The sequence below is a fragment of the Rhinolophus sinicus genome, chromosome 16 (genome assembly GCF_057876585.1).
Source record: "Rhinolophus sinicus isolate RSI-liver-muscle chromosome 16, RSI-T2T, whole genome shotgun sequence".
Classification (NCBI taxonomy): domain Eukaryota; kingdom Metazoa; phylum Chordata; class Mammalia; order Chiroptera; family Rhinolophidae; genus Rhinolophus; species Rhinolophus sinicus.
In genome coordinates, this window is record NC_142516.1 from 167,999,963 (window position 1) to 168,014,713 (window position 14,751).

Consider the following 14,751-nt stretch of genomic DNA (forward strand, 5'->3'; position numbering starts at 1 on the left):
AGGTGGAGAAGAGATGAGTATTTTAGAAAGTCTCAATCCTCTTTGGAGAAGACCTTGGCCTTGTCTGGTAAACTTGAGGCTGTACGTGTCCTATGGCCCAGCAGTTCCTATGGCAGAACTATGGATAAGGCAGTGTGGTTTCTCATGATGGGGAACAGAGAGAAGAAACATTGTTGAGGCCTCTGTCCCAAATTATATATATTTAGGGGCGATGGGGCATCGTGTTGGCACCTTACTCTTATGTGGCTCACGAGAAAAAGTACTTTATACTGTATTTGCCCATTTTCTGAAAGGCCAGGATTGTTTTGAATTTTAAAAAAAAAATTTAAATCATTAAAAACGTTTTTAAATAAAGTAAGTTTAAGAAGGTATAACATCAATAGAAAAGCTAGAGATAGGGCAGGAATTTGAATGGGAGACATTGTTAAATAAATGTGAGGGTTTTGTGAGGAGTTCTTTTGGTTTTGTTTTTTAGAATCAGGAAAATGTTGATAGGGTCACAGACAGGGGAGAAGGATCAGGTTAGAAGAGAAATACAGCTGGAACTGTTCTGATAAATGCTTCAGTCCAGCATGCTAAATTTCATGGGACGGCAGAAAGAAAGTCACTGGCAAAGCCACCCACAATCACTCTTGCCTTCAGGAAGATGGACTGCAAACGCTCAGAGCAGGAGCACATACCTTTTCACCTCCGAGTGACTCTACAATGTATTAGGAGGCATACTACAGGACGGTCTCGATAGGAATGGACAGAACAGTTGCTAGAATTTCCAAGACCAATGTTCCCAGTATTGCTAGACAGCAGTTGTTACAGGAGACTCTGATTTCGCCTTCCTCCTAGTTACAGAGACACGGAGGCAGGTGAGTGAAGTATCGTTGCTGTGTATAATCAATGGCATTGTGTTTGTACTCATCGGTGTGTCATTGCCACTCATCAGACTGTATTGCTCTGAACAGTTTCCACAGTAACCTCGGGCCTGTTACTGCTTGTTCTCTAAATCTGGCTCAGGGAGACGGGGCGCGGTGGCTGTGGGGTACAAGAGAGCTACATAAGAAGTGGCTTAAACTGGTTACCACAGCAGAGAGCCATTTTGGGAGATTAAATGCACAGAGTTATAATCTGTTTTGGGAAAATGTTATTATTTTTTAGTCCGTTATAAACTCCAAAGCTACTGTGCTTAAGTGAGTAAATAATATCATTCCTGTCACATCAGTTGTGGAAGGCTGTTGTAATTCTGTTTAGTTAAACCTGCTGGCAAAGCAGGCAGAGCAGGGAGACCAGGAGACCCACTCCATAGAAAACATAAATAACATTTATTTTTGCTGGAAAAGATACATAATATTATATTGTAATTACAGGTCTTTAATCATCCCAGAGAAAATTTGAGATGATGATACGGAGATTAGACAATGGCAATCTCCAGGTCTTAAGAGAGAGACAATGTGAGGGGTAAGATCATGGGGTTTGGATTCAGACAGTGGGCCTGTTTCATCCCAGTTTATAACCATAAGCAAGCAGTGAGCCTCATTTTCTCCATCTGTAAAATGGGGCTAATGGTACCTTACAGAGTTTTTATATGGTTTAAAGATAATATATGTAAAATGACTAACAATGATTATTATCTGCTTACTCATGCCCTGGTACACTGCTCATTAGATATTACTGCTTTTTATATTTACTGTACATAAACTACATTCTAATCCAGAAGCTCCCTAACTGGAGGATTACAAACATTCACAATCATCAAAAACAAGCAAATATACAGATTTAAAAAAGAAAAAGAAAAACAACGTAAACACAGGCCTTAAAAGCCTTTTCAGGTGGAGGTATCTTCTAATAAATCTTCCATATCATTCATTCATTCATTCATTCATTCATTCATTCATTCATTCATGTGTGTGTGTATGTGTGTATGTATGTAGGTATGTAGGTATGTATGTATGTATGTATGTATGTATGTATGTATTTATCTGCCATTCCTCTACCTCTGAGGGAGGGAGGGAGGGAGGGAGGGAGGGAGGGAGGGAGGGAGGGAGGGAGGGAGGAATGGAGGGAGGGAGGGAGGGAGGGAGGGAGGGAGGGAGGGAGGGAAGGAAGGAAGGAAGGAAGGAAGGAAAGAAAGAGAGAAACTATATTTTATTAGGAATGGGGACTAGGAAGACTGATGTTTAATAAAAGAGAGCTAGCTTTGTTATAGAATCTACCTCCTTCTTTAAGATATCATAGCATTTAGAGATGTATCTAAGCAATCTCAGGAAGAGTTTATAGTCAGTTATGACAGTATTCTCGTATGATATTTTATAATCTTTAAATAGAGAGGTCTTTTGCCCTGGTTTACCAAGGACACTTCCAGTTTATTCCTGTTATTCTGACATAACAGCTCCTATAATCCTTTCCTTTAAAGGTATCCTAGTTTGGACAGTAAGTACAGTCATTCTATGTAAAGCATTTTACACTTGAATTTTCCTGAGAACCCAGGTTAGATGCAATGAAATGGAAGGTATTAAATGTAGGTATTTTGCCTACAACCTGAATAAATTATGCAGAGTGCCACCTTGACTATGAAATGTTTTCACAGGAAATTTTCAAGTTAACGTTTTATTTTTAGGTCATAATATAGCATAAGAAATTAAAGCAAAAAAAGGAAATATTTACAAGTCCAAGAGGACCAAAGCAAAAGTAAACACGTGCCAGGTCACTGTTGGCCAGAGCAATACAGAGAACTAGCAAATTGTGCTCATGCCATGCTCTGGACTTTCTGGCAACTCCTTCCAAGTCTGATAAGAAAGATGAGAGGTATTTTGATTGACTATGAAGTGATTTTTACAAATCTAAATATTATGCAATTTTTTTTTTCAAAAATGCTATCAGAGTTCAAAACTTATTTTGAGCATTTTGAATTTGGAAGTCCTATACCCTGGAGAGGAGTACATTTCATAAAATTACAAAATGATTTGACATGAAAAATATCCAGTGTTTAGCCAGCTTTTCCTTTCCTCTTCGGTAAATCTACAAAATTTGTATTTCCAAGAAAGGGAGAGAAACTAGAATTATGCTTTTGCTCATTAACAACTGAGATTTCTGGATTAATTCTAGTTTGTGAGAAAATTCAAACATATTGCTTTTTGTAATTTAAGTCATGGAAAAAATTAAGTTAAAGTAAATATCAATTTATGAGGTACGAATATACTCATTTTTCTTATGATGTCACTGTATCATTTTAAGCAGGGTTTTAAGTATTGTGCTTTTCAATATTATTTATTTACTCAGCCTTAACTCTATTGAACTTATTACTCACCAGGAAAACAAAATGGATATCTTGGCATGAAATAAAGACAGATAGAATAGATAGCTGTCAATGCCAAATACCAGAATGTAGATTATTTTAAGTCTAATGAGTTCTACTTGTGAGAAAGCATAATCACAAAGTAATAGTAAATTACAAATTTTTTTTGTCTTTCATTAACTTGCCATAAGTAAATCCCCATAAGTAAAAATTTCTGTAAATTCTAAGCTTAAAAAATAATCAGCCTGTAGTCCTCTAGTAATCCAGAGACACTTCTCTCATTAATCTGTTAACATTTTCCATTTTTGAGAGTATAAAGAAGCTAGTGTATATTTCTTTACTTATTTTGAAAAATTAGTTTAAAAGGCCTGATACCCACAAGCAGAGATCATTATGAAAAATATTTATAGATTTGACTACATTAGAATGACATCTTCTGTAGAACAAAACCCATCACAACCAAAATCTAGAGACAGAATATGTAAAATACATGCTAGACAAAAGGTTACTCCATTTAATACATGAGTTCTCACAAATAAATAGATAAATAAATGTCTCCCCTAGAAAAATTGGCAAAGATTTGAGAAGAGAATTTATATCATAAGACATACATATAGAAAATAAGAAAAGATACTTAACTTCATTGATAATCAAAGAAATTGATATTAAGTCATGATGGATTGAGTGCTTTCACCTAGTACACTAAGGACTTTTAGAGTGAGAACGTCTATACTGATGAGGATGAAGGAAGAAATGAGGATGAAGGAAGGAAGTCATTTTTATACACTGCAGGTGAGCAGGTAGGTCTGTAAAACTTTCTAGAGAGAAATTTGGCAATATATATTAGAAGCTTTAGTGCTGTGCAAATCATTCGACATGGAAATTCCCCTTCTAAGGATTATTCCTGAGAAACAGATTGGAGAAGAGCACAGGGTACTATATATAAGGATATGTTTTATAGGAACTCACACATTGGCAAAAATTAGCAAGAGTCAACTATCAATACTGAATTGGTTATTAAATATGGTATATTTATAGATGAAAAGTTCATTTATTAAGGATGTAAATTTATGTTTATTGGCATACAAAAAGGCCAATACACATTTAATTGAAAAAAGGCTAGTTACAAAAAGAATGTTTATAGTAGGATATACACCAAAATTATATCAACAGTCATCTTTCAGTGGTAGGGTTATATAGAATTTTACTTTCTCCTTTGCATATGTCTATATTTCCTAAATTATTTACAGGCGAATAAAAACAATAAAGATATTTCCTCCCTTTCCCCATTATGAAGGAGAAAATGTCATAGTGATTTCTGGTTATTTTCAATTAGGTGGTTATTTTCGATTAAGTTTGAAATTTAATTCTCTGTCCAGAAAATAGTAACATTTATATTCTAATAAAAACCTAACTATGAAGTGTGCTTCATACATGAAACTTTCAGACAATGATAATGGGAAATTTCCGTAGACAAGGTTGTGACCTCTGCAAATAGAAAAGTCAGGAGAAATGAGAGGTCACATGTATTATGGCGTAAAGCTGCTTTGTAGGTGGGGCAATCCATTTGGAGGGGAGATTTCTTAATACGTCATTATTATTCTGAAGGTTGGCACTTCTTGTTTTTAGTTTCAGCCCTATTTCTTCTTCTTCACCAGCACAAAGTGAGCCAGATCTTGGGAACGAGGAGAAAGAGTAATTGGAGGAAATGGGAAGAGAGGGAAAGGGCGACAACAATGCAAAAACCTTCCTGGCCACAGTTTGGAAAGCAATGATATCTGGCCCATAAATTTGGTGCTAATTTTGTCTATGGAAAATCACAGAAGTGAGCCCAAAGGCCTCTCTTCCTGCTCCATGCATAAATTTTAAGTCAAAATTTAGCCCAGAGGTAAAAAAAAAAAAAAAAAAAATGAGCCAAATAAATACGTGTAGCAAGCTAAATCCCTCACAAAGGGGCCTTCAGTGTTTCTACTCAGCATAAGAACATAACTTCTGGCTCTTCTACTGAAATGATTCATGAAAAAAAAAAGCTGAATGTGTTTTCTTAAGAAGCAAGTCAATGTGTCAGAAAAATATGATTGTCCTAATCCAGTTTAACTTTTAACCTCAATAAATAAGCAAGAGAAGTTTGCAACCTGAACCTTCTTAGCAGTGAATGTTTCTCTTCCTTCTTACTCCTGAAGAGTTTTTCTTTTTCATCCTGGGGATAAAGGGATATTATAATTCATCAAAATTTATCCCTACAGGAATCTGGACACCCCCAAAAAATGAGCTAGTGAAAGAAATTATGAAACTTGCACAAATATTTTATTTTTTTTTAAAGAGGCAGGCACCCATTTGGATACAACCCGGGGCGAGAGCAAAGGATTCATGCCAGGCCCTCTGTAAGACTTTCCCTCCCGGGATGAGGAGCAGTGGATGGAGGGTTGGGACACATTACCGCACCCGTATCAACCAGGTCTGCGATGCTGAGCAAGTCCCCTTCACTGCTCCAGGACTCTGTAAGAAATGGAGACCAGATTGCTGATTGACAGAGGTGGGGGTGGAGGGAGGAGGAATTTGAGGAAGGTGGTCAAAAGGTACACACTTCCAGTTATAAGATAATAAGTCCTGGGGTTGTAATGTACAGCTAACAATACTGTATTGTATATTTGAAAGCTGCTAAGAAAGTAGATGTTAAACGTTCTCAAAAGAAAAAGAAAATTAGCAGCTATGTGTGGTGATGGATGTTAACTAGACTTGTGGTAATCGTTTCACAATAGATATATCAAATCATTGTGTTGTACATCTGAAACGAATATGTTACTAGTATATGCCAATTGTATCTCAAATCTTAAAAAATGAAATGACATTGACGTAGAAAATGGTTAGACTAAATGGCTTTATTTGTGCCTTACAGTTCTAAGGTTCAATTACTTGTATACTACTAAAGTGAGTGAGAAGGAAAGAATACAAATCAACATGTACAATATGATCCCATTTTTGTAAAATAAAGCAGAGACACAGTAATAAAACAAAAATTTATTCATAAGGCAAAGACTAGAATGAAACAACAAAAATAGAACGCAGCTTTTTATAATTCTTCGTGTGAGTCCTTGATCAGTGCAAATACTGTCTTCTCTCAGTCTGTGGTTTGACTTTTTACTTTTCTGATGGTGTCTTTTGATGAATAGCTATTGATTTTAATGCAGATCAATTTATTATTTTCCCTTTTAAATTAGCACTTTTCTGTTGTGCTTAAGAAATCTTTGCCTACACCAACAAATGAAATTATCAATGTTTATTTTTATCTTTACCATTTTATATCAAGTCTTTCAACCAATACATCAAGGGAAGTATAATACTATACTCAAAGGAAAGTGTCCTAGGGTGGCATGCCTTGTTTTCAAGTTGAACTTGCACGAAGGAAGTCAAGGAGAAGGCTTGAAAATCTATGTTCCACTTTTCTCTACAGATGGTGACCAGTAAATCCCCTGGGAAGTTGATTCTCTCTATCTTTCTAGTATGCTCTCTGAAGCTCCCCATGTGTCATTGGCAAATTTCCCCGATTTTGTCAACCTTTACTTTCAATGCAGTCTTCATTCTCTCAAACCGTCTGCAGTTCCACCCCACCCATTCCTCTAAGCAAGGGTGGATCCAGGATATTTGGAGTTCTGAAATGTATACAGTTTGGGAGCCCTTTTAAAGAAAAGAAAATAAGTAAAATAACAAAATTCCTTGGGCAGTGCATGTAAAAATGACAAATATAAAATGTCCTCAGCTGCCCTGGGCGGGGCCAGTGCAAGTGAGGGGTTCTGACCACAGGTCAACTCCCTCTGCAGCCTTTTCAGAGGAGGCTGTTTATTCCTCAGACGTCTTGTACACAAGAGCCTGGAGTTGGGGTACATTGTGGGTTTTAAGTCATTTCTTTTCCTTCTTCCATCAAAAGCCCTCCCTCCTTCGATGTTTGTACCATCAGACCATTCATCGGACTGCACGTGTACTACTTCTCCTTGTTTTTATTATTAACCTGTCCTTGGCCACTGACCTTTTATTGAAGATTTTAGGTCACTTAGGACTGCTCTTCACCCACCTCTGTCATTTATTATCCCCAGATGAACTGTGCAACACCTTGGTCCCCATCGTGTAAAGCTGCTCTTCTGATCCCATGTCTCCCTCTAGCCACCACTTTGTTTTCTCATCTCCTTCACAGCAGATCATCTCACAAGAGCTTTCGATACTTAGTATCCTCACTTCCTCACCCCAAATTCTGTCCTCAACCTCTTCAAACAGAAGAAAGTGGTATTCTCAAGTCAATAATGTGTCTCATGTTTCCAAAAGCAGTGATCTGTCTTTGTCTTCATCTTACTTGTCATCTGAGGAGCTGTCCACTCCCTCTTTAAAAAAAACACACACAAAAAAAGCAAAAAAAAAACAGCAAAACCAAAACAAACAAAAAAAACCCTTTATTTTCTTGGTTTCCATGACACCACACTCTCCTGGTTTCCTCCTACCTCCCTGGACACTTATTCTCATTCCCCTTTGGGGACTCCACCCCCTCTGCTCAATCTCTGAATATGAGACCACTGCAGTCTCAGTCCTGATTCCTGAGTCGTACCCTCTTCACCATCGGCACTCACTACTGAAGTGATTTCCTCCCATCCCATGGCTCTAAATGTCACTTATGTGCACAGGATACCAAAATGTGTATCTCTGCCATTTCCTATTCCCAAATCTCCAGATGCATATCTGTCTGTATTAGTTTCCTGGGGCTACTGTAACAAAGTACCAGAAACTGGGTGACTTGGAAAACAGACATCTATTGTCTAACAGTTCCAGAGGCTAGAAGTCCAAAATCACAATATCAGCAGAGTTGGTTCCTTCTGAGGACTGCGGCAGAATCTGTTACATTTCTCTCTGCTATCTTCTGGTAGTTTCAGACATGCTTTGGCTTGTAGATGGCATTCTCCCTGTGTCTTCACATCATCTTCCCTCTACATGTGTCTGTCTTTGTGTCCAAATTTCCCCTTTTTATAAGGATACATTCATAATGAATTGGCCCCACCCTCATAACCTCAATGTAACGTGTTCTTCTGCAAAGACCCTATTTCGAAATCAGGTCACATTCACAAATCCTGGCGACTAGGACTTCAACATCTTTTGTGCGGACACAACTCAAACCTGAACTACATCTAACTGCTTTCCTGATGCTCCTCTCGGATGGGAATGTCAAACAACAGGCACAAAACAGAAACCTTGATTGATGCTTCCACCAACCAAGTAGTTCTTCAGGCTTATTTCCTTTAACAAGTGGTACCACCTTCTACTACCTTCGGTGCCATCACTGATGATTCTCCTTTCCTCACACCCCACAGCCAATACCTCAGTAAATGAAGTTAGTTCCATTACACACTCTGAATCTGTCTACTTCTCTCTCTCTCCACCACTACCAACTACATCAACTACATTGATCCAAGTCGCGATCATCCCTCACATGCACCACTGCAACAGCAGCCTATCTCCATTCTTGCCTCTCCACAATCTAGTGTCCACCCTGCCACAGCAACTTTTACCTTACATTGTGTTTATTTTTGGTCAAAGTAATATATACATATAATTTTAAAATCTATGATAGTGATTAAAAACCAGTGAAAAACAGCAGTTCGTTATCCCATCTTTTCTTACGCCTTATTTTTTGGGTTTTTTTCTGTTACTGACCTCTACATTTCTAAATAATACGATTGCTGTTTCTTGGTTTATGAATTTAGATATTATCTACTGGCTTCCTTTTATGGTTGGTAAAGACCTGTATCTCCTGTACCGTCATTTCCCACTGTTATGCCCCCATTTCTCTCAGAATAGTAATGTTACTATTTTCTTGTCAAACAAGTCATCAAGGTTTTCATTATTTTGTTCATTTTTTTTTAATTTCAAAGCTAGTTAGTTTCTTTTTCATACATATTTTGTGTTTTACTTGTAGATGTAAGTAATTTTTTGAGACCTTGCATGACTCAAATGGCTGAAAATTATTTTACCATCAAACTTGTGGCATGGTTACTATTGAAAAGTTGACTAGTATGTTAAACATTGTTCCTTTGTAACCTTCCTCCCGGCCCCCCACCCCCAGAAGCTTCTAAGAACCTCTTTACCTCGTTGCTCTCATATGTAATGATGGTGTGCTTTGAACTAGGTCTTTTGTATACCTTCTCCTGGGATTCTTCTTCAGTATAAAATAAAGATTCATGTCCTCTCATTGAACGAAATGTTCTTGTATTATTTCTTTCATAATATCTTCTCTTGTCTTTTCTTAACTATCTGAAATATTCCGAGTTAGATGTTAAACACCCTGATCCTCCAGGTCTTGTCCTTTCTTTTCTTTTTCCCATCATCGTGTTTTTCTTCTACATTTGGGAAGATTTTTTTTTTCAACTTTATTTTTCAATTGTTTTCTTATTTCATCTAAATTTTTTTCTCTCGTTGGTTCCTTTCTTATAGTTCCCTGATCCCATGTTAGATATGCAATATCTTATCTTCTTAATGGTATTAAAGATTTTTAAAAAATAATTATGCTCTTTGATTTTTCTGTTTTCTCCAGGAGTTTTTTTTTCCTGTTTACTTGGTCTCTCTTTTTTATATTAAAAGATTTTCTCAAATGTCTAATTGTTATTATCTACTGTTTTATACTTAATAGTACTTGGAAAGCAGATCAAGTCCAGGACCAGGGCTGATCAAGCGGTCAGTTTCACTGCAAGCTGAGTAGTCAGGGAATTATGTGCAAGTGCACTCGGGGCCTTTTCATTTTCTTGTCAGAAAAATTGCCTTGAGTTTTTTCTTTCCTGTGGAGTATAGACCAATATCCATGCCACAGGGGATGGGAATTACCCTACTCAATTTGCAAGCTTTTGATTAATCTGTTATCATCCCTAAGCTGCACATACCCATCCCTCACGCTGCCATGTGCCCCTGATTCCTTCACCACTCAAGTTCAAATTCTCCATAGCACACATGCTCCTTTACTTGCCATAGATGGTGTCATCTTGATGCATGACCAGGAGTGCGCATCTGGAGGCTCACAGCTTCCTATTCAAACTTTTATCCAATCCTTTTATTTCTAGGCCCTTGCCACACCCCACTCCCACAGTACCTTATAACTTCCAGTCCTGGGCAGTAAAAATTGTCTCACTCCTCTTTGGTATTCTCTGCATGTACTTTAGTTTATAATTACCTGCTTCTATCTAAATCAGTTACCATTCTTCTGTCCATCTGCTTCCATGTTCCAAAAATATGTGGTAATGCTTTAGCTCCTGCTGTCTCCTCTCCTTTTATCATTGTTCTTAAAGTTTTATGCTTTTTTTATTTCTTTACTATTATTTCAGCCAAGTCTTTGGAATAAGAGGAGAAAACTCTATGTGGTCAACTAGTCGTCCTTAACATCTTTAACCAAAGTAATGACTTGCTCTTTAAAGTCTCCAGTGAGTTTTCATCACGTGAAGAATAACATCGCAAAGCGTTAGCATGGCCTCTAAGGCCCCATGTGATACGGTCCTGCACGTCTTTCGGCCCCATCATGCACCTCTCCTCCCCTTTCACCTACTGCACTGCAGTACACTGACCTCCTTTCTGTGGCATCAAGGCTTTTTCCTCAGATCTTCACATGTCTTGTTTCTTTTTATTATTCAGATCTCAGCTCAGATACCACTTACTCAGAGAAATCTTCCTGACTTTCCTAACCCAAAGTATTGCCCCCGCAAGGCACTCTACTATATCAATTTGTTTTAATTTTTTTTAGAATATTTTTTACCAGCTGTACTTATCTCCTATGTTTATGTGTGAACCAGTTTACTGTCTGTACCAGCCTCAACTTCCAAGGTTCTATCAAGCGTATTCACTGCAGTGTCCCCAGTATATGGCACATTGATATTCAATAAGCTTTTACTAAATTATAAACACTCAGTATTACTGTTTTCATTTACTAAACTGGACAAAATATGCTTACCTCCTCTGATACAAGAAAAGAATTTTACAGAACCTTAGAAGAATTTATGCTAAAAGCTTTACTCTAAAATTCAAGATATTTGAATTTGTGACTTCAGAGTATTTTATTTTCTGTTCAGGTTTAAGAAGCTGCTGTGTACAGAACTGAGGGAACCTGAATCCCTTCTAAACGACCTTCTCACCCACCAGTCCTACTCCTGCCAATTTATTTATTCAATCAACAAGTATTTATTGAGCTCTTATTATGTGTCAAGTACTGTGTTAATATGAATATATAAATTTGAGACAGACACTATTTCTGGAACTTGCCTACCAGTGGGATAGGCAGATAAAGAGTAATAAACAGCCAGAGAAAGAAAATCATAACAAATTTTGACAAGTCTTAGGAAGGACAAAAACAAGTAGATAATTATAGGTAAGGACCTACTTTCGATAGAGTAGTCAGGCAGGGTCTCTTTGAGAAGCTATTAAAATATTTTTCTCATAAAGGGGAGAAAAATAATCTCACCAGTCACTTTCCTTCTCTGGGAAATATTTGTTTTCTAGTCCAGTCACATGGCCCCCTTTGATTTCTTAAAAACAAAATTTAAAAGTTTCACCACCAACGCATCTTATATAACATGGTGGTTTGGGGGGAGGGTGGTGGTGGAAGGAACGAAAATACATAAATATATATATAACAAAGCAGAGAAGAAAATATGCATAGCATCTATCGTCCTTGTTTCTGCAGCTGGTCATGAAGCCATACAGTTTTCTCTGTTGTGACTGATTTCAGGTTTCCTTTGAATCTCAACTCCTCTTGGTTCTTGGATTGTTTCCATGGTAGGATGATCCACGCCTTCTTTGAGAGGGTCTGAGCCATCAGTGTTCCTTCCTGCATGGGGTTGCTGTCTTCTTCCATGAACTTTAACTCCTGGATGATAAAGTGTCAAGAAGTGCCCCTGAGGATACTCTGAGTTCCAAACATACTCCTTTTTGCACCTATTATATAGAAATTATTTTATTTCCCTTGATAATCAGGATCAATCACCAGTATACCCTATCACGGTATTACTGTTTCACTCAGTACAGTAAAGTCTTCTTTGCCTGTGGCAAACAAGGAGAAAATTGGAGATACATGTCAGGGACCCAGTATTTGGAAAAAGAACCAGGTTAGTGTTTGTTATGAAAATCAAGAGAGAAGAAAATGGATAGAAATATCAAAACACTGCTGCTGTATGAAGGGCATGGGAACAGATCTACAGACTCAGTGACTTTTAAGAGAATGATTTCAAAGGAGAGGTGAAGGCAGGAGACAGACATTGAAGAGTTAGGGAATGCCAGCTAGTTAAGAGGTGAAGGCTGGGATGCAGTTTGGAGGGGCTATAGTAGATTATTAGTCATTCAAAATCATTGGCAGGGAAGGGAAGGAAAGAGGGCAGGGCAGGGTGAGAGAATGGTGATCATAAATTTAGAGTATTTCAGTCTGCCCTGTGCTATAATTCTCTGTAGCCCCACTCAGCTGCCCTGGCTAAATATTCGCTGTTGTGAAAAATGTCCCTTTTCATTACAGCCTTTTGAAATACTGCTTTTCTCTCTCTTTCTCTCTCTCTCTCCTTTCCTCACTCCTTCTCCCAGTCTCCTCTCCCTCCACCCCTCGTTTTCTCCACTGTTGATTTCATTGGACTTCCTACCTTCAGCTGTATGTCTGCAGATAATTCTTAAAAACTAGTGGTTCTTAAAGTGTGGGCCCCAGACCAATAGCATCAGAATCACCTGAGAAACTTTTAGAAATGTGGGAAGTGGGCCCCAGTCCAACCTACTGAAGAAGAAAGCCTGGGAGTGGAGCCCAGCTACATGTTAACAAGCTGGATGGTGATTTGATGCATGTTAAAATTTGATAATCACTACCATAGCAACATCCCAATTTCTGAGCCTTCTTCCAAGCTCCAGGTCTGGCAGTCCCCATGAGCCAAACACGGCTATCTGGGCATCTTGTTTGGGCATCATCTTCTACTAATTCCAAGGCCTCTAAGTCTTGTTTCCCCAGTAGCCTCAATGTTCACCACTCCTCATTTGAATTTCTTTCAAATCCGTTCATCATTCTAATTGGTTTTCATACGTATTTAATTTTTCTATATTGGTTATATAATAAAATTTATTTAAAAAATTTTACCCCTCGGTATGTAGCCTGACCAGTAAAAATTTATCCACTATAATTTGTATTTCCTCTTGTGTCAATCATCTTTGCCAATTTTGCTGTTTGAGATCTTTGTATTTTTATAAATAGTGAAGCTCTTTATAAATTGGAGGTATAAATTCTGTTAATCGTATTCATCACAAATATTTTCTTGTTATATGAGAAACTCTGGGAGTGGAGCCCAGCTACATGTTAAAAGTTTTGTTTTATTGTTTTTAATTGTAATGAAGTTTAAAAGTTAATGCTATAATATGTAATAAGTTGTAGGCAAATGGATGGCTTTGTCTCCGTAATATTTTGTATTATTCAATAATTAGAAAATTATCACTCCTACAGAGCTGAAAGAGACTCTGTGTTGTGGTTTCCAGTGTTTTTCCATGGCTTAAAAAATGTGTAGCACTTTCCATGGTTCACTTTGGTTTATGGTATAAAGTACCCATAAGGCTTATTATACCCAAAATACTTATTAGTTAATGATTACTTTCCCAACTGCTTTATTAAACTTCATTTTTCAGGGGCAGTAGAGTGTAACGGTTAAGATGTGGCTCTGGAGCCCAGTGGCCTGGATTTAATATTAGCTCCAGCTCCTGCTGATCTTGGGAAAGTCACTTCAACTTTCAGCTCCTTCATCTCTGGTGACACGCATCCTCATGTGTCACACAGCCCCCTCCGCTTGTTGTGACTGAAACACGTAAATTCAGCATCTAGCACATAGTAAGTGATCAGCAAATGTTAACTATGTTCCATTTCAAAATTCATTAGGTTTCCTCTTCCTCTTTTAAACTGTGCCATCAACACATAGTCTATATTTGTACCATTATTACATTATTTTAATTACTGTGATTTTCCAGGTATAGGCTCTTGTAAAATGGTCTTATCTCAGCCCCCTTTTCCAGAACATCGTATATAAAATGCACATGCTGTACCTGATTGACTTGACCGAGTGACAAAGGAGCTTAGTAGGTAGAACATAACTTGAAAGAGGAAATAAGGAAGAGTCTGGAAGATACCAGCTCAGTCAGGCGGGCCATGGCAGGTAGGCAACATACATGTGATGCTTTCATCGAGGAAGCCAGCATTGGACAGCAGCAGGGTTTTAGATGAAGGAGGAGAAGGAACACAGGTGAGTTGAGGAGGTGTTACAGGAGAGAATCGTGTGAGAAGAAAGCAAAGAGACGAGAAAGGAGGGAAAAGAAAAACAGAGCAATCCATCATATGAAAGAGAAGTGTCACCGAATCTACATAGCTCCAGTTATCTCTGTAGTGACTGGAAACAGATCCAGCTGAACCCCTCAGCACTCGAGAAGTAGGT